The 24,731-nt window shown below is 49.1% G+C and overlaps 1 long non-coding RNA gene across 2 annotated transcripts; it reads right to left on the reverse strand.

Moving 5' to 3' along the window:
• Nucleotides 1-6: 6 nt before the first annotated feature.
• LOC113485247 lies at nt 7-24,291 on the reverse strand. 2 transcript variants are annotated; one of them, XR_003399388.1, is made up of 4 exons: nt 24,002-24,291; nt 20,310-20,419; nt 2,494-2,605; nt 7-135 (listed from the first exon to the last, which is right to left on the reverse strand). It is a non-coding gene; the product is annotated as an uncharacterized LOC113485247 (long non-coding RNA). The 2 variants fall into 2 exon arrangements; XR_003399387.1 differs by lacking the exon at nt 20,310-20,419 and having other exon boundaries at nt 24,002-24,248.
• Between the last annotated feature and the right edge of the window lie 440 nt (nt 24,292-24,731).

Here is a 24,731-nt window from a genome sequence, read left to right on the forward strand (position 1 = left end):
CGGCCGGCTGCGAGCCCGCGGAAGGCAGCTCGCAGCGACCTGCAGCAGGTTGTGGGAAGTGGCTGTTCTCACTCATATTCTGTTTGTTGTCCCAGAGCTTACGGGCTCCCTCCCCGCACTCAGGCTCGGTACTACCTACAACGGAAAAGAAACCACGTCACGAGCGCCCGCGAGGGCTGTCAGAAAGGCAATAGCAGCTCAGAAGGGCGGCGGTTTGAAGCAGAGCACAGGAAAACGTCCCCCATCCCTCTCGACTCCACAGCGTAAAAGCAAGGAAGGACTACACCGGGGCTTGGTGCCTTTGCAAAGACTAGTGCTCGTTTCTCAGCGAGATCTGGAGAGGAAAATCTGCCATTGCGGTCCTGAGCCATCAGGGGCCCAGGCACCCACCCTGTCCTGCTGCTCCCCAGACGGCCCCAGCCTCAAGCACAGCGGACCTGCCCCACACGGGCTGTTGGTGCCCCAGCTGTGCCAGGCAGCTGACCAGGGCTGGGGACAGGAATGTGGCACAGTTGCTTTTCCCAGGCTGGCTGCTGGGGTACTGTTCCTAAGTTTCCCTGCCCACCAGAAATAGGAGAGATGGAGGAAACAGCAGATAGGTGTGATTTATTGTTTTTTAACACTTCTAAGTGGCTGTGATGTGCCATCCTGTGTAATTATCCATGCTAACTTTGCATTTCTGCAGAGCTTCCTGCCTGCCAGAGTAACTCTTTTCTTGACACACAAGTACTGCTGAAGGGTGTCATAAGTTGCCAGCTAAGACACTGGCAAAAGTGTCCTTATTGAATATAGAATCATAGGACCACAGGATGGTTTGGGTTGCAAGGGACCTTAAAGATCATCTAGTTCCAACCCCCCTGCACTGGGCAGGGACACCTTCCACTAGCCCAGGTTGCCCAAAGCTCCATCCAGCCTGGCCTTGAACCCTTCCAGGGAGGGGGCAGCCACAGCTTCTCTGGGCAACCTGTGCCAGGGCCTCACCCCCCTCACAGGGAAGAATTTCTTCCTTAGATCCAATCTAAATCTGCCCTCTGTCAGTTTTTTAAGCCTTTACCCCTAGTCCTATTATACATGCCCTTGTAAAAAGTCTCTCTCTAGCTTTCTTGTTGACTCCCTTTAGGTACTGGAAAGCTGCTACTCAGAGCCCTCTCTTCTCCAAGATGAGCAACAGCCTGAACCCCCCAACTCTCTCAGCCTGTCTTCACCGGGGAGGTGCTCCAGTCCCTTTATCATCTTCGTGGCCTCCTCTGGCCCCACCCAGGCAGGTCCGTATCCTTCGGATGCTGGTGCCCCAGAGCTGGACCCAGCACTGCAGAGGGGTCTTACTAGAGCAGAGCAGAGGGGGAGAATCCCCTCCCTCACCCTGCTGCCCACACTGCTCTGGATGCAACCCAGGGTACGGGTGGCTTTCTGGGCTGCCAGCACACATTGTCAGGTCATGCTGAGCTTCCTCTCCTCAGGGCTGCTCTCAGTCCATTCTCTGCCATATGCCCTGTAGGGCAAGGGAAGGATGCTGTATTGCACCAAATGAAACAAGTCTTTTTTTGATAAAAAGGCACCTTACTGGTGAACATGCCCATTGATGCAGTTTCCAAGTCTTACAAGCACCATCCTTAGCCACGGGCTGTAACCCCACAGTGCCTTGCAAGCTTTTCTCCATTATAACCCCTGCAGCTGCAATCAAGTGCCACCAGAAATTATCGCTTTGGGAAGCAAGAGTTTATGTATGTGCTCAGGTCGAGCCATGGTAACAGCTGATTTTGTTTTAAAGCAGTGTCTGTCTTCAACTGTGCAGGCAGCATGGTTAATCAATTACAGCAGGCAGATGGGACCCCCGGGTTCTCCCCCTAATTGTGTTCCTAACTCACATCTCAAGCAGATCATTTTAAACTCCCTGCCTCAGCTTCCCTCTCTGTAAACCAGGGATTATACATCACTTCTGAGAAAACATGAGGGTGCCCAGATGTCAGCAATGGGCTCTGGGTGCTCTGACTTGCTGAGCTGCATCTCATTAGCAGTAAGACCACTAACTGCTTGGCCAGTGCAGGGCTCTATTAGTTCTTGGTGATAAGAGGTGCTGGGCTACAGCTGTCTCTGTTCTTACATCCCCTCACCCTGTGGAGATGTCAGCAGCCTCCTCACCTGCTGTTGAATCCTCTGCACCTGGGCAAGGAGCAAGGGAGAGGTGGGATTCAACCTCTGGGTACAGGCAGATCCACATGTGTATGTGCAGAGTTGCTGGCTGAGCAGGACAGATGCCAAGGGGAACCCCAATCCTCAGCTGACGTTGCTCCAGTCCCACAGCCCAGGCAATTCTGGGACCCAGGATCTGGCCTGTTCTGTGTCCTGCTCCCCACAGCTGGGAGAGACAGTGGGCTGGGGAGTGCGGAGCCCTGCATGGGATGGGGATGGGGAGAAGTCCTCCTCAAGGGTTACAACATGCCACAGTCATGAGATGGGGCAGGTCACTCGAGGCAACGCCGGCAGTTTTACCTCTTCTCCACGTGCATCCGAGTGTATCCCTCACTGTCACGGAGTGCGCAGCATCACCACACCTATTGCACTAGGCACAGCCAGGCGCTTCCGATCCTTGCGCGATCCCTGCCTGTAACAAGGGATCAGAGAAAGTGAGACCCAGGCCAGAGAGGAGAACCCTACTGATCTCCTGCTACCCTGTCGCTGCTCCATATCGGGCTGTTCCCTCTGCACACGCTGGTCCTCCCTGGCTTTCAGCCATGGCAGTGCAACAGCCGAGTGCAGACGTGATCCTTAGAAAGGGCTTCACACTTCTTTCTTTATGAAGTCCTCCCTGACCAATTAAAGCAAAGAAAAGGGACTATGTGGTTGCGGTTGCAGGTTTCAGGAGAAGCTTGATGATGAGCCCACTCAATGTCCAATTTCACTCACCAGATCCATAGAGGAAGACACCTGTGATACAGATGGATCCCCCCCAACAGTCCTCCTCAGCCCCACCAACAAAACAAGAGCCGAGTTAGGGGTCTTTGAGCTATTGTAAACAAATCATTGATGTAGCAACATTTCCCTTGCAGAGTGTCTTGTACAATGCAGACTGGCAGGGACAGTGATGCCTCTCCATGAGGTGACCCCAGGCTGGAGGAGCATATCTGGTCACCACAGATGGTGTGTCATCCACAGACAGTTGTAGCAGGCCAGGCTTGCTGACTCCCTTGATGGAGTGAGTTGATGGAGACAGACAGACAGACAGGGCCCCATTGTCTGTGCAGTGTTCAAGGTCTACCTCAGGTGGACCAGGTGCTAGATGTGCCACCTGCTTTCCAATGGCTGGAAAGAACCCATGGAGGCGTTTGGCAGCAGACATCTGTGTCAAGTCCCTGTGGAGAGATTTGTTTACACCTTTGAGGGTCTTCAGCCTCTCTCTCAGCCAATCTGCCTCTCCCTGACAAGAGAAAGGCCAGCCTAGACTTCCTGGGATACCAGTACATCAGCCTCCTTTGGCCCAAAATCCCACTTGCAGGAACTGAGCTCTCCCAAGGGAGGTCAAAACAAGCCCCTAGGACAGTCCTCGGCTTCACACATGTGGGACAAGTCTCCTCTATCTTGTTCTTCTGCCATCCCAAATGAAGAAGACAGACCTGAAAATCTCTGTCCCACCAAATCCAGGACAGAAAAATCAGTCCCAGGCACTTGGTCTTCCCATGCACCAACAGCAGGACCAAGCCAATGCAGCATAGTCAAGGAATTTGCCTTCAAAACTATCAAGATTCTCCTAAGCATGACCACACTGTAATCTCCAGTGATACTGAAAACCTAACATGGGCCAAATTTTGACTTTCCCATAGTGAAGGCATAATACAGACATGTAACACAGAACCAGTGCTCAAATCTTTGGAGAAAGCTTTCCAGCAAAGCTTTGCTGGCTTTTTTCTTAATGTGAGATGAATAATGTGGCTTTTTCAAGTCCCGTTTTTTAAAACCAGCTAAAGGGTTTGGGCAAAAATTCCCCACCTCCTTGACATCCATCCAAAAACTCCAGTAGGAACCAGACACCACCCAAGCTGAATTCCAATCCAATAGCTAAAGCTTGGCACAGCTGCATGCAACCAGAACACAGGAAGCTAAATGCGGTTAGGCCTGAGTAAGACATGTTGGCAAACCTTAGTGTGATGTCCCATCCATCCCCCCTAACTTCAACCAACTGCCTCTCACAACTTCCTGATCCCCTTGAGATTTGTATGTCTCCTGTTGGATCCATACTCCATTGCACACACATGGACGGCAGCTGTCATGTGCACCTGAAGTCTGCAGGCAAGCTGAGTGTCCATCAGCCCATGACAAATTGCCCAACAAGACATTAGCTACTTGATTTACGCTTGCGGTGACAGTCACCTGAAGCACACCCAGGTTATGGGTGGCTGAGGGTTCCCAGAAGCTCCAGAGGAACTGTGAGGTTGGGTTGTAATGGGCCATGGCTCTGTTCCCATCTGCTCCTGGTGATGCCTTGTACTGAAGTCATGCAGCTGACTCCTGCCACACTCCATCATGCAGTCCAGCCAGCTTGTTCCACATTAGCTGCAGAGGGTCTCTTCCACTCTACAACCCCACAACCACATATGTGGTAGGTCTGATCTGTGAACTGTTACCTTGCCCAGCTGTGGGGGGGAGGTACATGGGCAAAGGGAAGAGCAGACAGGCTGTGATGCCACAACCTGGACTTAAAGGAAGACAAACAAGGGTGGAACAGCTGGTTGCAACTGTCCAGATCTGCTTCCAGCAAATAGCTGGAAGGTTACCAATGCTGGACAGAGTCCAAAGATGGATTCTCAATGCCCTCCTAATAGCTCTGAGAAAGCACCAAAGTGCTGCTCAGTCTCTGGCCCAAAGAAGCCACAGCTTCAGCCAGGCCACTGGGAGAGGACACACTACAGAACTGGGGGAAGGGGCAGGGGGCAGCTGGTATTCAGAGATCCCCCTCTGGGGCTCCTTTCCATTGCCCCAAAGCAGTATAGCCTGGCAGACAGGAGGCTGAATTGTACTGCAGGCTGATATTCCCCCTGTCCCTGCTTTGCAAAGCACTCCAGCACAGATAAGGGCTGAAAGGCTGTAACTGTGTACTCACCAGTGGATTTTCACACAACCATAAGTCTTGCCCTTTATGCAGGCTCAGGCATCCTCTCAAGTGACTGCTGCTTCCTTTGGTCCTGTGGGTAGGGTGGGCATCCCTTGCATCTCAGCTGCTCCCAGCTTCCCACAAATGTAACATGGCTTAGCATACGAAAAACGGGTCTGGCAAGAAAAGTGAATGATCTAGCAAGTGAAGGGAATGACCTGGCATATGTCCCAGCCAGGACTGTTCACACTGATGGCTACTGTGGCCCTGCTGAATTACAGACAGTTGTCAAGCTGCAGTTTCATGATTTGGACCAGGCCAGCTCTGTAAGGCCCACATAAGCAGAAGAACATGTATTCATGCTGGAAAGAGGCTATTACTGCTGTAAGAAAGGCTAAGGAAAGCCAAGGCATCCATGATCCAGTGCTAACCATAGCCCTTCCCCTAGTGCTGGGGTTTGGTGCTTCCAACGCAAGATGGGAGAGATGCAGAAGCAACTGTGGATTCCCTGCAGCCCTCTGATGCTGCCACTTCTTGCAGGACAGATCTAAGTAAGCCAACGGCTATCAGCTTCGTTTATCATAAACCTGGAAACACCAGCCCACCACTGTCATGTGCCCAGTGCAGGACAGCCACCGACTCCCTGCTCCAGCCCCGCTCTGCCCCCAGGGTCCTGCACAGTCCCTGGACCACGAGGAGACAGGGCAGGGCCAGTTATGGGGGGAAGGAGAGGAGAAATGTCCTGCCACTTACTTTGGGATAATGGTGGGATTTGCAGTGGGGCCAGCGAAGCCAGGCTGGCATCTACTGCAGGAAAGCACCAGTCCCAAAGAGGCTGGGCAAGATGCAGCAGTTTTCCCTGATTGTGTGAGGGGTTGGAAACCACACAGCAGCTCTTTCAGGAACTGGCTCTGGAAGTCTCACAGCTTTTGTTGAGGCTGAATGGCTGGTGGGAAATGATTTATTTTTAATTTTCTTCCCTGCGTTAGGAACTGGAAAGACTCCCACTTCGGTTTTGTGTAACCGCTTGGCTGCTGCAACACAGGAAGGCTTGGAGAAGAATCCTGCTGCTTAGTCAAGCATGAGCTTTTCCTAAAGTTCACAGTGAGCTGGGCTGTTCCGTGCTGCAGTCTTGCTTTGCTTTGGTGCTCTGCGCCCCATTCTCTCAGGCTTGGCGGAAACCGGGAAGCAGATCCTTGGTGAGGGCTCTCTCCTCACTGTAAGGATCTGCAGGAGATGAGCAGGAAGCACAGGGATGACCCGGAGGAGAAAGGCATATTCTGATATGGTTCTCATAGCGCTGGAGGTGAAGGAGAAAGCAAGCAGATCCTGCGCTCATCTGTCAACCTCAGAGTCAAGATCAGAAAGCAGGAGAATGGGAAGGGATGTCAGGAAGGGGAAGGGGTGGTGAGGCAGACTGTCCTGCTCTGGGATATGCTGGAGTGCAGACCCTGGGGGAAGGAGGGCACTGGAACTTTGCAAGATGGAAAGATGTAGGGCAGAGCAGGTCTGACCCTTGTGGGCCTTTCACAAAATTGTAGAAGGCGGCCTCACCGAGAACATCATTGTGTGGTGGCAGTGCCAAGAAGGGGTGTTGTCGCCTTGCCCAGACCCCGGTGCTAACAGAGATGAGACAGTTCTTGTGCGTGGGCTCAGAGCAGGCTGAGGGCACAGCAGCAGCTTCCCATTTTCTCCCGGTGCATCGAGTTGAAGGCTGTCACAAAGGGAAAGACGTGCTGCACATGTAATCCCATGACAAGCTTCAGTTTCTATATTTCTTTCTTGTACTTGGAAGCCCAGTACCAGACATGTGGTCTCACAAGCCCTAGACAGAGAGGAACACTCTCTCACCGCAAGCTGCTGGCTGTGCCCTTGCTAGCACAGCCCTGTACACACGACCTTCATTGCATGCTGCTGACATGGTGAATCTCAGCAGAGCAGCACCACGGCAGTCAGTCCTCAGCTCATAGCAATGCCCGGGGTTACTCCAGACCAGGCTCAGTTCTGCCTCATTATGCTGCAGGCTGGAGAACAGCTTCTTCAGCCTGAGAAAACCCCACAGGATGCGCTTTGCTCAGTGTAATGTGAATACGGCATAGACATATTCAACCAGGAGCATATCAAGATCTCCATCCTCTGAGCAATCACCAGACCCACACACTCAGACAGCCAGGTCAGGAACCCTTAATCCTATTCTTTCTAAGTTATTTTCATTCTCGGGACAGGAGGCATGGCCCTGATATCTCATTTGCTGACCACCATGATATGCAGACCTCTGTGGCACTGTCTGTGTCCCAGGACCCCATTCCAGGCCATTGCAAAGTGGATACAGATTTCTCAAGGTGTTGGTTTCTAAAAGACACCTTCCATCCTCTTTTTGCAGGAGTGAAAAGCAATTTTAGGTGGCAGCTTTCATGACAGAATTCTTCAGCAGAATTCAGAGAGACTCAACAGGCAGATGTTTCCAGCTTGGCCCCTTTCCTTGATGCAAACCATGCCATGCAGACACGCAGCCACCACTGACACATGCAGTCATGGGCCTCATCCCCGTCTGCCTTACAGCCAGCCTGCTATGATTGCCTTCTCTTTTCCTTAGAGAGGGAAACACTAATGAGCATGGGCATCTGGCTTGGGTATTATAAGAGCTTAAAAATTCCCTTGGTCACTCTTGTTGGAGAAAGCCCTTGAACTCCTTGGACTAAAATGCCTACAGTAACATCCTCTGTTGTGATAAACCACGTATTTGATCTACACACTGGTGATCCCATCCATAATGTGGCTGGTGAACAGGAACAGATGTGCTTTTATGACCCAGCTCACCAGTGGGCAAAATGTGGGTGCAACACATTACCCTTAGTGGAGGGTGTGTGCACAGGCACAACAAGATTTCTCTGAAGAGGTAAACCAGTAGAGAGATGGAGAAATCACAGGCATGGTTCTTCCCTTTGAAGTACATCTCCTCCCTCTTATGTCTCTGCTTCGACCTCTGCCCTTTCAGCATGGCTAAAAATAAAAACCTGTTACCATTCTCATTGTGAAAATCCTCATTTATTTCTCCCACAGGCTAGAGGCTTATTTTTATATGATTTTGAAGACCTCGATCATATCACCTCTCAACCTCTCCTCTCAGGAACTACAGACTGTGTTCCTACCTTCTTAGCCTGTTCTCATGAGACAGCTCCTCCACCCTCTTGAACATTCTGTCTACCTTTCTTTGGATTTTCTCTATTATTTCTATTACTCTACTACAGTCTGGAGATAAGGAAAACAGCACTGCACAGTGAACTCAAGATGTGCGCACAGAGAAGATTTATACAGCACCAAATTGTTCTGTACAGCACCCTCTGTTCTGTACACGAGTCCCTTCCTGATGACACCAAGCTCTAACTCACCTGCAACACCTCTCCTGAAGACTAGGGTCTCAGGAGCAGGGCTGGGCTGAGGTCTCAGCCAGACACTGATTATTTCAAAGGTGCTACTCCAAGGCAGAATAAAGAAGAAAGTGGGCAGAGATTGAGGGATGCAGTACTCTCTGGTTTCCCTTTTCTGTTCCTCTGACCATGCTATCTTTGACACTACTTTATGAAGCCCTTCCCTGTGCTTCCAGCACCTGCTGGCTCCACCAGAAGAGGTCCTCCAACATCTAGTGGAGGGCATCTGTGACTAAAATACCCATCCTGTGTAATAACTAAGAGTTGATGTGTGTGACTACTCATAGCCCACATTGTGTCTTGGTTCAAGTGGAGCTGTGTCCCCTTCCAGTGTCCATGGGTCCATGGAGATGCCCTTCCCTCTGAAGGTCCAGATGAGATCCATCTGTCTGAGGTTGTCCAAGAGGGATTCTGGCAGTTTTAGTTAAAGTCTCGGATTCTGACTTGAGAAACCCATCCCATCCTTCAGTTCCCTGCTTTGCAACAGCTTTTCTGAGACAAGGCAAATCATTCAACCCTGTAGTTTTTCCTCTCCTGGAAAGCTGGTAGAAAAGCACTGCTCTGTGCCCTGGGATGGGAGGGCTGGAAGGAGTGAGATGGGGAGAGACTGTACACCCACCATGGGGTTTCAGGTCTATTTACTCTCTGCTCCAACCCACATCCCCAAGCCTTGCTGTCAGGGAGGGGCTTGGGGTGGACAAGGGCCAGTGCTTTGCTGTGGAAGTCACGAGGACCAGCCTGCCCGTGCCAGAACCAGTGTCCCAGTTCTCCTGACTGGGTGCCACTGCATGCCAGCACTCACCTGGGCTGAAAGAAAACATGGGTTAACAAGGAAAGGTGAGCACTAGCTAGTGTTATGCTTTACAGAGCCCCTGGGGTACTGGCAGCCATTGCTCATGGTCAATATTACTGTCCCAGTGGTTTCCATCCATCACTGACAGTTTAAACTGCAGGTCCTATATCCTTCACTTCCAATGTAGAAGAGGCTGTGGATAAAACATATCCCACAGACTAAAATAAACCAGCTACATGCTAAAGAAAGAGCCTTTGGGTAATCAGAAATCACTGTGCATGGAACATACTTTTTCTTGAAGCCAAATCCTACAGCTCCTTATTTTGAATTTTTATTAAAGTCCCCAGAGCAATTAGTACACATTCAGATCCAAATGACACCTGCAAAACTTCATGTTGGGGAAAAAATGGCAGTTTTTTGCTTATAGAAAACAATAAAATCCTTAACAGCTTCCCTGTTTCCATTCTTTCGCAGTTGCTCAAAGGGGGGAAATAAAAGAATATACTTAGCATTTTTCATGTTTCTTTCTTTGAACTGACAACTTGGCTACCCAGCACTTTGTACACTGAGCCTTTCTCTAGCCCCGTGCATGCACCAGGCAAACCTGATTGTTTTTTTCACAGGGGAAACAGAGTCATGGTCTCAAGCCTAAGGGGGTGAAAGCCTAGACTGCAACATCACTTTACTTCTTGGTGAGGTGGTAGGAGGAGTTTAAGCTTCTGCAAAAAAATGGACCAAAGCATAGGGACTGTGAGTTTATGTGTTCCCCGGGAGAATCATAAGCTTGAGACAGAAGGTCCAGGAGGCTGATGAACATGGACCTGAACATCCCTCAATTCTAGGGCCTGTAATCTTCCTGGAACAGACTCCTTTAAAAACCCATCCAGGGCTTCCAGGTTTGACTATGGGAGGACAAAGATCCTATTAATGATAGAGCAGCTAGCAGGGTCTCTACCGCTTCTGCTACTGCAGAAGCAAGCCTTGACCTCCTTGGAGACCTTGCAAGGCTTCCCCACAGGCTGCACCTGCAGAAAATCACTGTGATTCACAGGAATCGTCCTGTGGCTCAGAGAGAAGCAGGAGCCTCCGGAGAGGGAACACCAAAGGAGGGCTGTAGGGGTCTGGGCTGCATTAGATGAAGCTAATGCAGAAAGCATGCAGATTGAGATACAAAGCTGATGGGAAAAGAATGTAGACTGAAACACACAAGGCCAAAGGAGAAGTCAGTGAAAAAGAATGTGGATGGGAAAGTACAGGGCCGAAGACAAAGTTAGCAACAGACTCCAAAAGAACAAGCACCTGTGGTAAGCAAAGAAGGAGTAGCTGTGGTCAGCAGAAGTGTACCAGTTTGTGCAGAATAAATATATAGATAAAAGAAGTTTTGACAAGTTTTGGGCTTTATTTACACAAATATAATTAACCAATGTAAATGCTTGTAGACGCCTGAACAATGTATGCAGCCTATTAGGAGTCAGATAACCTCGTGTGTACAGAACTTAGAATACTATAAAATGTAACCAGAATCAGAGAATAAACAGGAACGATTTGATCATCATATTGGTGTGTGGTGTCATTTCTGGTCCTGCATGAGATAGAGACCCTGACGAGGGTGGAAAGCAACCCCAGCAGAGGGCAAATTTCTACTGCATCCTGGGGGAAGGAGGAGAAGGGCAGCTCCCATAGGGCTGTCATTTCTGCCTCTGCAAGATGATGCTCCTCACTAAATGGATCTTGCCAAGGTTGTTGTTTGCTACAGGAGCTCAAGGCCATAAGCCTGAGGCACAGATGTAAAGCCTACAGATGTAAAGGCAGGTCACAAGGACACCAAAAGACTCCTGGATGTGCAAGGATCCCTACCACCCCTTTTCTGGTATGGGAGCAAAGGCAGAGGAAAAGGCTTTCTGTGTCCTGGCACTGTATCTTCAGGCAGCTCCTGCAGCTCAGGAAAGAGCTTGAGAGCAGAGTGTCTGTCTGGGCAGCAGGTGGGTCCCAGTGGCTCAAACCCTGCATTAGTGCACAACAAACAGCTCGTAATCAGTCCATGTTGTTCAAGATAGGCATTTTCAAAGGAAACTTCCAGACAAACCTTATCCCTCTTTGGCTGTGAACATCACCATTTCATAGCTCAGCTCAGATCTGCCTCCATCCTCACCTTTGCCTATCTGCTCTGCTTCTCACTTTCTCTTGAGGGGGAGCTTTATAGTTCAGGCAGCTGTAAACTGGGCTCCTGTCCTGGTTGCCTGTAGGTTTTATTATAAAAACAGACTGTTTATGGGGCCTTTCCATGCAGTTCTGTGCAGCATTGTAATTCATTAAAACCCAGCTTTCCCTACAGCCAGGGTTACCTTCTGTAAAAGTCCACAAAAGCTGTAACTACTTCCCATAACCCATGAATGGAAACAGCCTTCTTCCCCCCTTTTTTCCCCCCCTTGCTTTGATCCTCCCTCCTCACATTCTCCCAGTACTCAAAATAATAGAACAGGGCTGGCAGCTGACACTGACCCCAGAAAAGGGAATTCCTGCCACGCCATCTACACTAAACCTGTGCAGCATCTCACTGCAAGACCTTAGCAAGATTTCAGGAGGCAGCAGGCAAGCCCATCCTGCTTTCCCACTAGGAGAAACATCCAGTGTGATGGAGACCACTACTGCAGAATGAAATGGGAGTTTTGGAAGGGAGGTAGACTTCCTTTCACACTCCAGCACATCAGTAAACCTCTCCTTTGGGGATACAGGAGAAATCCTTTCCTGACTAGGAACTAGACTGAGTAGAGAACTAGTAAGACACCAGATCTTTACAGAGATGCTCTGTCCAAATAAATTGGTAGACAAGCTGTTTGAAGACAGCAGCACCAGGAGTCCAGATGCCCAGAAATGTGCAGTGATGGTGGGGCACTGGCTTTGGGCTCCTTGGAATCTCAGTGTGATCCGGACAGCCTTGCAGGGAACAAGGTCTTCCTGAGCATCTCCCAAACTTGTTAGGAAAGTGGCAAGAGAGAGATCAGACTTTTGGGGCTGTTAATATCAGACAGCTGTATTGAACCCAGCTGTCAGTGCCCAAAGCTGATGTGCAGCACTGTGTAACACCAGATAACTCCTCAATTGTCAGTGGGATTGTGAAATCTCCCTTCTCTCCACATAGCGCTCCTCTGTGAAGGGTAAGGTCTATGTTCATCCAGGCGGACTGGCAAGTCCTTCATCCATAGGGAACCACCAGGAACAACCTGATGGCATTAGTGTGAATGGGACAGTCACTATGGAAGCTAGAGGACCAGAGAGAGGATCTTCCTTGGAGGAAGAGGACAACAAGCACTGGGGATGTCATTATATACATCTACAGACACCTCACAAGGTATGCCTTTCCATCCTGGACCATCTCTAAGAAAAAGGAATAACCTTCAGTCTCTTCTTTATGAGGAGGGTAACTAGGCTCCTTTGGTAGAGAGGAACAGTCCTTGTTTCACCAAAAAAGACTCAGCCTTGGCCTCTAAACAGCTACCCCTGCTCTATCAGTCAGGCATGTTTTCCTCTTGTCAGCACTGTTCCGCAGTCTCCAGGCCACAGCAGCAACCACTTTGGTCCCCATGTCCTTGAGACTCCTATGCAGACATACAGCTGGTTCAAGTCTGTTAGATGCTACTAAGTGCCACCAAGCCAACCTGGCCAACTTGAATTTCCAGCTGGCCACCAAACCAAGAGCATTGGTACCAAGGCATCCATGACTAGGGAGCACATATCTTGACTGCTGTTCAGGCCCAGAAGGCATCAAGTCTCGAAAAGACATCTGGAGAAGGCCAGGAAATTGTCCAGATAGGACTAAGCCCTCCAACTGACTTCAGCAAGCAAAGCCTAAAATGGGATCAACTAGTGTCCACTTTGGACCTAAGGTGAGACAACCAAACCCATCTGTGAGGGAAACAGCTGGTTAACTCTCACAGCAGTGAGGATTTTCTATTTTCATCCCTGTGAAGGAAAGAAAGAACAGCTTCCTTCACCCGAATCAGACTGAGATGCACTTATTTGGCTTGAGAACACAGACACAGCCAAGGTTTTTTGACAGCCAACAGGGCTGAATCTTCACTGCCTAACATTGCAGGGTGTCAGGGCATGAAATGTGGCATTTCCACTGAAGCCAGCTGCTCCACTTGGGCATGTTTGCCCAGAGGACCTGCAAGGAGCAGCCTGAGAAAACAAGATCTAATATGAAGGGACTTTAATACATGACGAGACCAAATCAAGACATTCGTGAAGCAAACTGGAGACAGGAAGCGACTACAGGGGAAGAGACAGGACAGTGCTCTAGGTAAATCACCTCCTCTCAGACTAGGATGTGAACATTAGCCCTTTCCCTAGTGAATACTCAACCTATAAGCTCACTAGTTCTGCAGAAGGCCATTTTTTCTTTGGTTTAGCCCAAAAATTCCACCTTCCCTTTCAAAACTGCAGGAAACATTCCTACAAAGGAAGTGTGGGTTAAATAAATTCTCGTCTTCCAAATGTAAACAGATGATCACTGAACTTCTGAAAACTGATATTGGCTGTAGAGCACCAAGGAAGCACTGACAGTTTATCATTCTTCCACCTTGGAGAAGTCATGCTTATACTGATCACTGGCAAAAGTGTATGCCCTGCAAGTAGTACCCTCCCTCCTTTCCCCCAGGATCTTGAGTGAAAACTCAAGAAGAAAGATCTGGGGCCCACCTACATTTCTGATTGGTGTATCACACCTATGTAATAACGTGTTGCCTGTCTAGCTCAGTCTCCCAGACTGCAGTCTGCAGGGTGCAGAGTCAATGAAATGACTGAAAAGATAATTGCATATTTCCAGAACTTACAGACTGGGATGGAGCCACTAAAAGAAAAGCAGGATTTCACTGCTCCATTAAGATGTGGTTAAGTTATCATTATCTTTAACATGGCAACAGGAGATGCTAGTCAGAACTTGACTGTACCAGAACTTGCTTGAACACATGGGAAAGCACTTCGAATGGGACTCATCTACCCACATGTAGACATCTCCAGCTGAGCTCAGATCCCAGGCCCTCTTCAGAGTCAGCAGAAAGACTGCATCTGATCTGTACTAGAAGTCTGTGTTACAACCAGAAAAATACACTCTGGTGTTCAGAGCCTGGGACAACAATCTCAGCTGCTGTTTATGCTGCAGACACCTACTTTTAGAAGATGAGCCTCCCGCCCAGCACTGCTGACCATGTTTAAGCTGCAAACACTTCCTCTGCACGCAGTGCTCAAGGCAGGCTTCTGCTTTTACAGTGCAGCTAATGACTAAGGAACACACCTTCCTGAAACCTGCAAGACTTCTTCTTCCTCCTCACTGACAGTTCAAAGCAGATCCAGCTTGCATTGCTGCGTTTTCATTTTGAGAAAACAGGTGCTTCAGAAAGAATCAGTGAGATTTTTTTTGAGTAAGTTTCTCCATTTTTGGAACAGTTGATTTTGTGAGGACCCTGAGAGTGACAGCCCCCAAGGAACGTCACTTTCTGACACGACCAGAACTGGCTTCCCTAAGCATGGATGCATGAGCATCATGAAATGTTGAAGCTGACTTGTTCTGAAAACTGAGTAAGTTTCCCAGAAAGTACTACTGAGTACCTGGTGGAGCAATTTTGCAGCTTCTGTGCAAAGGCTTGATCTGCCCTTAATGGATGTGCTGGATAACCACCCCAATATGAATGTCATTTTCCTGATAAAGGACTATAGCTCTAATAGGCATGCTCCTACACTAATGTAAAGGTGCCTTATAAAGGCAGGGCTGTTTCTTCTCCTCAAAGGCATTATAAGAAGAGCAAAAAGCACTATCAGGTTGACATAATTGCATCAGGACAGTGCACTGTTTTAACTATACCTGCTCTAGGAGCCAGAGGATCTCCCAGTCTCCCAACCCTGCACTATGTCTTGTGACAAGGCTACAGAAGAGTTGCTACACCAGACTGCATTGGGTCATTTTGCCTCTTAGTGGGCTTTTTTAAAGTACAGAGTTCTCTGGGCTTTTCTCCTCCTCCTTAGACATCATTACATTTAGGCATCAGACAATGATTTTGGGAACAGATGAATTACATCCTGGACTGAGTCTTCACTGATGCACAGAGAGGCCAGAGGGGCCTGCCAAAAATAAGTGTGTTGTGAAGATGAAATAAAAGTTCAGGAGATGAATGCTGTTCAGCCTGGTTCATCAGATGACCCAGTGACATAGTGGCACAAGAGGAGTGGCAGTTAAGCTTGCTGTGGGAACATGCAACCTGAGACAACTGTGCAAGCTGGACATCTTATGTCTGAGACTGGGAATCTCTGATTTTTATAGCATGCAAAATTAAAGGGACAGTGTCACCAACGTGTACTCCTTATGGTTTGCTGTTACCTGGAGAGCAGTGGATTCCCTACCATTTTGCTTGTGTTTATAAAAAAACATCTAGGTCATTACAGCATAGGTTTCTGCTAGAGGGTCGTTCCCTAGATCTACCAGGACCTGCTATAATTTTTATGGCCTCTTTCCTTCTCTCTTGGTCTGATGACAGTAATAGTAACACATCTGCATTTTAGGTGTTGCTATCATGCTGTGCTTTTGCTGTGATACTGCACATCCAAGTCTCCTGCATTTCACCTAGGGTTGTTACTCTGCTCCCAGGCAGCTTTGGTCCAACACTCCCACCAGGCAATGCAGAGCCACCTTCTTGACATCACAGTTCCCACACTGGGTGCACATGGGAAATCCAAATTTCCTGAAGCCACATCTGAACACCCAGCTAGCACAGAAAATTGAAAAGACTGCAGAGGAAGCCTGAGGAACACCAGAGTTCAGAGTGGCAAATGGAGGCAGCTCCAAAGGTTTGGAATAAAAATATCTTGCTCTTTTAAAACAATCTTATGATTTGGGGGTGAGGGATAATGCCCATCCTAGTGTCCCATGCCTCACACTGCAAGGTGCCGTGCCAGAGGCAGTCCTAGCTGGACATGCATCAAACACCCCTGCACTGCGCTTGGGTGCTGTGCACGTCATGGACACTGGAAAGCACCTGCAGGAGCAGGCACTGCCCCAGGCAAAAGTGGTACATGATGGGCTCCATGGCTGCAGTGGGCATGGATGCTCCTCGGGGTCTCACAGCTGCCCATGAGGAGCAGCCAAGAGCAAGGACCCCCCAGTGGAGGGGAGGAGGAGGGGTGCAAATTAAAAGGTCACACTTTATAATAAAGCACATTTGTAAATAGTTAATAAAGGGCTAATAAATTATTAGCAGAGGCTTTCAATACCTTGCAGATAGGCACTTCTGAGCACCTCAGAAATACTGCCTGTAACACAGGATGAGCTGTGTCTTTAAACTGCTCATTACCTGCCTTAATCCATTCAAAACAACTTCAAATTAAATGGAGCCTAAAAACGAGGGCTGGACTGACAGGCAGGTGGGATGTTTTTTTGTTTTGAAAGACAGGTTGCGTGCCTTCCTCTCCTGCACTGTCTGGGCTCAAGACATCCCAGATGAGAGCAGCCATGTGCCCCAGCTCCTGCCTGGCTGGGGGGTACAGGGAGGCTGACAAGGCTGCGGGTTTAATGACAAGTAGTGGCAGCAGGTCTGGGAGAGAGGAGGCTTCATTTCTCTGGGCGGGAAGGAGCAGAGCGGCAGGGCATGGCATGGGCAGCTGCAGAAAGAGTTTCTTGGTAGCAGTGGCTCTTCAGGTGACCTGAGCCCCACCACCCCCAGCTCTACCAGCACACTCCTTGGCAGGGGCTCAGGGCTGGGCCTGAGAGCAAAGGACACTGCAGACCAGCAGTCAAGCCTTCAGGCTTGGGACCCTCAACACACGCCATCCCAGCTCAGCCCAGTACACCCCAGCCCAGTCCAGCACTTCAAAGTCCAGACAGGGGGTGGCTGAGAGTCTCTCAGCCCAGGAGCTCCCACACCCATCCCAGTTCAGGGAAACAGGCCAGATGTGGGTCAGGAACACCCTGTTTCTTCTGCCATGTCTGTCACTGGCTCAGTGCTCAGGGCAAGGACAGCCAGCAGCACTAGGCAGGGGTCAGGGCAGCGCAGAGCCAGCCAGTCCCTCCGTGTGGCCACCCAACAAAGGCCACCGTCAGGCCACAGTGAGGCCATGGGCCAGCTGTACCATGCACACATCCCACCAGCCCCTAGGAAGGACCCATCAAAGGAAATTGCCTCAGCTGCTGCAGCAAATTACTTCTCTCTACTTCTGGGAGTAAAACCAACCCTGTGATTATTTGCTGCCTCAGTTTCCACACCTATGCAATGTAGACAGCTGCCTCCTGGGACCTGGGGAAGAAAGAGAGCTTTAACGGTGAGAGAATACCAAGAGACCTGGATAAACAGCCTTGAAAGGACACAGGATGCCCTTTTCTCAAAAGGCAGGTTAACACTCCCAGATGCAGGCATCCAGATCCTGCTTCAGCAAGCTCAAGACTCTGTTGAGGGGTGGCTCAAATAGCTGCCTTTGTCTGGTGTTTCTAACTTATGAGATAAAACCTAAATACTCATTAAAGCTGCATTTGGAAGAAACCTCATCCTCAATTACAAAAATATTTCTTTTTTTCTATGAGTCTGAAGCCTTTGGGGCCTCATAATCTAATTAAATAAAGCTTTCTCGCTTTTCTCTTGCCTGCTCCCCTAGCTTCTGTTGTACCAGCAAAGACAAATACATATTTTTAATTTAGCAGAATCCCCCTGCAACATGTAACCCCTTCTGGCCAGAAATCACCTCTGTTCCCCCCATGCCTGTGTCCTGCTTGAGTAGGCTGTGTCCATAGCCTGGCTGCTTTTATTCCTAGAAAGTGCCTGAAATACCAGGGTCCTAGTTCGCCTTGATCCACTTCCACTCTCTGGGTAACCAGTGCCCTTTTGAGAAGCAAACATGCAGAGCCTGGCAGGAGCAGAGCCTCACCTAAGGTAAGCTCTGAGTAGGGAGCGGTGCAGATCGCATCCAAGTCTGCAAAATCCATCTGCCAGGACATGCGGTGGGAAACAACACTGTTTCAGGACATGCAACAGGGAGAGGCTGTGGGTGGACTGAAGAACAAGCCGTCCTCTCCTTCTGTATGTGTCCAACACCAGCCAACATCAAGTGGCCATGAACAGAGTGGGCAGATACCTCTGCAAGCGGGACTGTGGCTTACTGTGCAGGATGTTACAGTCAGCAGGTCCTGTTTTGTGTAGAGCAGCATGTAGATGTTTCTCCAAGCTGGTCTCAGACCATCCAGCTCCAGATCAGGTGCTGGAAGGAGTGAGAAGGTACCACAGGGAACTTCCTCTCCACCTCATGAGGCTCTTTCCCAGAACCACGTGAACTTGTTTTGAAAAATTGTTCACAGGCCAAAAATTGAAATTATAGGTCACCTAAATCTTACCAAGACTTGTGATGTGTTTGTGCTGAAACCACTGAAGAGCTGGATTTAAAAAAAAAAAAAATCAAAGTGAGAAAAAAAATGTCGCAAGAACTGAGCTTTATGCTTTGACTTTGGAGCATGTAAGCAAATACAGAAAAGAAAAATTGAAACCAAAATTTGAAACCCTTCAATTTGGGTTGGTATTACAGCATTTCCTTACAATATTACATTTTTTTAAGGATTTAAAATAAAAAAGTATTTGGGTCAGATTTGTTTTCACATACCAAGAAAATAATAGAGAAACAACTGTCACACAGAGGAGGAGAAGCTAGAGAGGTAGCTGAGCTCACATAATTTTCTCTGTTTTTTTCAGTACAGTTGGTGAACTGTAAGCGTATCAGTCACCTGGGTCTGATATAAGTTTTCCTGCTCGATGCTGATCTGGAGAGCTCAGAGGCACATGCTCCACCTCCCAAAAAGGGGGCAGCACAGGGATCTACTCTCCTAAGGCAGACCTGCAGGTTTTGTCTTTTGAGGGGGGCTGCTGGTTCTCCATGGCAGAGCCACAGGAAGGCCACAGAGAGATGAGGAGCTCAGCTGCATTGCCTGGAAGGGAGATACAGAATGGGACGTGACCGCACAAGCCACCAAATCCAGCTGTGAGCCCCACAGTCCATAAAACACTTCATCCAGAAGATCACAGAGTGGTCTTGTCCCCAGCACTCTTCCTGCCACACTCACTACACACACAAACTCCAGGAGACCGAGGAGCTCCACAGTGCTAAGGTGTCTCAGCTGGAGAGCAGAAGATACAGAGAACCAGTGGTCTAGCACTTTGCCACAGTGGGGCCTTTAGGAGATGATCCTAGGAACCAAACCACGTCCCATGATGCAGAGGAAGGCAGAAAATCCTGGGATGAATCCCATGCCCATCCTGCTTGAAAGGAAACATTGCCCCTTCCCTGAGCCCTGATGAGGCATCTCAAGACAGCTGGCAACAACGGGGCATCCCACCAATGTTACCTTTGCTGGGAGCCATTCAGGATGCCTCAGAGAAGAAGAGGACCTAGGATGAGATGGAGCAAGGCCTTCCTGAGCTGGTGGTACCACAAAGGGGACACCCTGACCAGATTGCATGGGACACCTTAAAAGTGGCACTGGGAGGCTGCCTTCAGGTGTGACCTCTTCTGGGTCCCAGTGCAAACATGACTCCTGCCTAGGCCATGGGGACACACTGTTCCTTCAGACAACCTATAGCAGACAGCCTAAGGCACCTGCCAATTCTGCCTCCTCCACAGCCACCAGCCAGGCCCTTTAAGACTGGCTCATGTACCACAGAAATGAAAAACCATGAGGGAAGGGTGTGGGGTGATGAGAAGGAGAAAGAGAAAAAAGTGGAGGACATGTAAGCAGTGGTGGTGAAGATAGGTAACAAACCATGTGCCCAGTGCCAGGCTGAAACCCAGGGCCCAGAAAAAGCATGGAGAGCACAAGTAGGGGCTCGAGCTCAGCTGCACTGTCTCTGCTCAGGCTGCAGCTCCTTATGGTTCTCTGGCCCTGACTGGTGCAAGTGAGGGAGCACTGGAGCTGCTCCAGTGACAGGAGCAGCATTTGCTCTAATGAAGGAATCACTAGTGTCCCTACCTGGGACTTGACCAGAACTAGGTGCTGCCCATGGTCAGCAGGGTCAGCCATGTTATGGACTGCAGGGAAGGACCTCCCTGAGCATCTCAGCCACTCATCTCCTGGAGCTCCTGAAGGAGGACAAAGGGACAGCAGTGAGGATGAAGAGTCAGGTGGCTACTGTCCAGGTTGGACAAGTACCTCTCCACCAGTGAGCCCAGCCTTCCAGCCACCTCCCTGGAGCCACAGAGGAAATGAGGAAGGGAGCCAGGACTGACCCGGACCCTCTCACCTATGATTTCTGTACCATAACCATCACAGAGAAGCATCAAGAGCCTCATGTGCAGAAGGCACCATTTCTTTGACCCATCTGACCACTGAGAGCCTGCATGCACTGATCCTCACATGGACTCTGTCCCAGCACATTCCTGGGAAAGCCATTTCCCTCTGAAAGAGTGAGGAGGACATTTTCACCCTCGGCAAATCTGTCAAGGAGATATCTCCATGGCAGAGACTTTATCAATTAGCAGAGCAAGCAGCAACCTCAAGAGATGTGGCCATTTACAGCAGCAGATCACCCACTCCAGTGACTGCTGGTATACAACCTCCAAGCAGGCTTTTCCCTCTTCAGGAATCTCTCTGCCCATAGCCAGCACTTTGGTGGCAGTAGCAACAGCTCCCTCCCAGCCCAGAGAGCATCCTTCTGGCAACGCCATCAAACTGTGCAAGTCAGCAAGTCAGCAGGGCCATACACAGGTGTTTGAGATGAACAGGCCTTTCCATTTTCTTCTAGGAACAAACACCAATGCCAGCTTTGGGCAGAACCACTGACACCACATAGGGCAATTCCACAGATGGAGAAGGCACTCCAGACTTCAAAGGAGACTTCACTTCAGTCCCCTTAACGTGGTAGCCTGACATACTCAGCACTGTGTGCCTCGTGGTGGGCACAGCACATACAGATCATGGCACGGGCTGAAGCTTGCGGCAACACTGGGTGGAGGGATCTTCACCAATGAGAAAACCCATGGAGGAAGGGGACAAAAAGGTGTCAGATGATGGGATGGAGGGAAGAGAAGGAATGGAGCTATAGGTTGAAGTCAAGAAGAGCAATACAGGGTATTACAGGATGGAAGATGAGCTGTGAGCAGCACCAGTGGGGAGAGTGGAAAGCCAAGACACCTGTAAAGGCTTCACACTCAGAGATGGATGCAACTATGAAAAGAAATATGATGGATACCTCCTGCCAGGAGCCAAGTCTTCAACTCCATGAAGAGCCATGTGCTGGGTCGCACAATGAGGAAACCAAAGGGGGCTTCATTTCAGTTACCCTGTAGGTGGGGTCAGAAAAGAGTCCTCACCCTGTACACCATAGAAGCTGGTGTAAAACTGCTCAACTCCCTCTTGCTCCGATGAGTGGCTTCAGCAAAGAGTACCCTTACTCCATCCACCCAGCCTCCATGAACCAGTACTGCTTCCCATCACCACCACCCTCCCACTGCACCTACAAACAGGACCACACCATATGAATACTGAATGGGCCTGGTGGTGAGAAGGAGAGGCCTGCTGGCAGAGCTCCTGCATCCTCTGCCCGATGCTGCCACTGTCACATTGGTAAAGTCACTTGACCATGCCAAGCCTCAGTTTCCCCAGAGAATAATACAGCTATGTTTAGGGTGGACTGAAGAGTGATAACACACTTAAACAGGAGGAAACTCAGTATTAATTCAGAACTACTTGGCTCCCAGCCTCACAGATCCAAGAGGATCTCCAGGGAAAACCTCCCACTTCGACTCCACTTGTACCTAACTTTTAGGGGGAAAGAAGAGACAAAATGAGAACCATCCATTTTGTGAATCAGCCATCTCTCAGACTTCCCCTCTGGGCTCAGCCGCCCACTTTCAGACTTTATCCATTGTTTGCTTGGACTTGTACAGGAAAAATCACGTTAAAGAAAATCCTAACTGAATCACACACTTTGGAGTGGTTGCAATGGACAATTTGACGAGGACATGGGGATTTAACATATTTTTAATACAAAAATATCTAATGATAATATGCTACAATCCTGGCTAAAAACATCATCTACTGACATGGGGGGAATTTAAGCCATAATACTAGCTACCAAAACGGAGGCCTGGAACTCCATGTAAATATCACCCTGATCCAACAGCTACAAAGCTCTGTTTATCCTAGGAATTAATTCTCTCTTATGTTTAATGATACAACTAGAGAAACACTGCCATTCTGATGGGCTTGTTTCCACCAGTGCTTTTTACTATATTTACATCCTCACAATAGGCTTGGTCTTACAGAAAAGGGTGAAATTGCATTTATGGAGACAATGCCACATGCATTCCCAAAGCATTTTATAGATGTAAAGTTAGGCTCCAAATCGCACATTTATTGTGTGAGCACACAATGAGCTCAGATTAAATATTGACTAAAGCCAGCCTAACACCCAAAATAATGAAGATGAGCACAATAGTGTGATTTACTCCCAGCTGCTAGAGAAATACACATCTGTAACATATAACATGCCCTTCCCACAGATACACTCTTTGTATTCTAGCTAGCCTTAGGCAGGAAAATTTCATTCTCATAAATGATGGATTTTCTTTCCCAACTGCCAACACATTCATATCACCAGTTGCAAAGGAAACAAATGTAATAACCAAAAAAAAGCACCATTGCCCTGATACAGTGATAAGCAGGTGACTGGCTCCTTGTATCCTCAAAGTTGAGGCAGGAAAATGGAAGATAAACATGGCTAAAATCAGAAAATCATTTCCCTTTTGTCCCTCAGAGCCAGCAGAGAGGTGTGGGCATGGCAGGCATCTTTTTAGAAAGTACTCCCAGCCCTAGCTGTGCTCTGAAAACTATCTGTCCTTCTCATGCCTTCCTCCTCCCCAGACTTGTAAAAGAAATTCAGGGAGACGCAGATGCTAATACAACAATTACGATAATAACACAGCACCGACCAGGGGCAACACACACCCTTCACAGCAGCTCGACCTCTAAATCCTCTAATACAGTACTGCTTCATTCAAGATTAAAAGAAATTGTAACCTAGCACAGACAAAAAGACACAGGAGGCAAGGCAGGATCTCACTCAGCAGTGAAGCCCCACTCCAGTCCAGATGCAGTCATATCACTTCAGCTTCTCTGTACCATCTCCATGACAACCATGTAATTTGGATGCAATAACCGCTGCTGAATTGATCTTTAAATGTAGCTTTGTTATAAAACATAATACTGAACATGTCAGGCTCAGGATAAAGAAAAGTAGCCCCCTACCAATGAAGACTGTGATTTAAGAGCCCCTCTTTAATTTTCAGCTGCTGAACAGTCTTGCTATTTCGATAATCGCATGGATGAACAGATTTTAAAATCACTAACAGCAAACACCATTTGTGTGTGTGTGTGTGTGTGTCTGTGTGTGTACAGCGTGCTGTAGTATAACATCTCAAACGAGACACCACACAGCGCTGGAAAATTGTGTCAATGTATATTCAGAGAATGGGCATCTTTCCACATGCACACGCATGCACACACACACGTATCAGGAGGTTCAGTCTTCAGCAACCGAAGCATACAGCTGATGCATCAAATAATCTTAGTAAGAATCAAACCCGATATAACTAAGCAAAATAGGACAGAGGATCAATGTACCACATGACAGTGAGAGCAGGGGAGCTCACATTTGCACTTACCTGAGCAACGAGCCGTTTATTTTTTGGTTCCTTCACAAATGCAGCTCCCTTTTCTCTTCAACAATCCATGCAAAATAATCTGCAGTCCCACCGACGGAGGAGTGGCCCCGTCCCTCCCACTCCACCACCTTCCTAGACCTCCACGTTATTGGCTTCCTTCTCCCTTCCCTCTCGCTCTCCCTCTCTCTTGCTGGCGATGGTTACACCTCCCAGCCTTCCCCCGAGGTGTCAAGAGACTGCTGGGGATCCGGCAAGCGGGGTGGGAGGGGACAGGGAGAGGGGGAGGAGGCAGGCGGGGATGGTGAATGGACCCAGTGAAAGGATGGAATAAAGCCCTTGCTGGCGAAGCCCCCGGAGAAGCACACGGCAGGGGCAGACCTGCTGCTCGGCTGGGAGGCTCCGCTCAGGCTGCGCAGGAGCTGCCAACAATATCCCCAGGGGTTGTGGGGCTCGTCGCCCCACATGTGCCTGCAAAGCACAGGGGCACAGGTTTGCTCTCTGCCACCAAATCGTCACCCTGCAAGCTGGGACTGGCGTGAAGTTTTGGGTAGAAATCCTGCCAAATACTGTATTTAACAAGTGCTGCACTTCCATACACAGGCGTACAGCACTGGAAATGCTTCGAGGATCCACCCCAGTGCAGACCCCAAGTGCTGCAGGTTGGCTGGCTCTGTGCTTCTGGGCACTCCCACCTGCTGCAGCCCCATCGCATCACATCCCATTGCAGCAC

The sequence above is a fragment of the Athene cunicularia genome, assembly GCF_003259725.1.
Source record: "Athene cunicularia isolate RWA chromosome 13 unlocalized genomic scaffold, athCun1 chr13_part1, whole genome shotgun sequence".
NCBI lineage: Eukaryota > Metazoa > Chordata > Aves > Strigiformes > Strigidae > Athene > Athene cunicularia.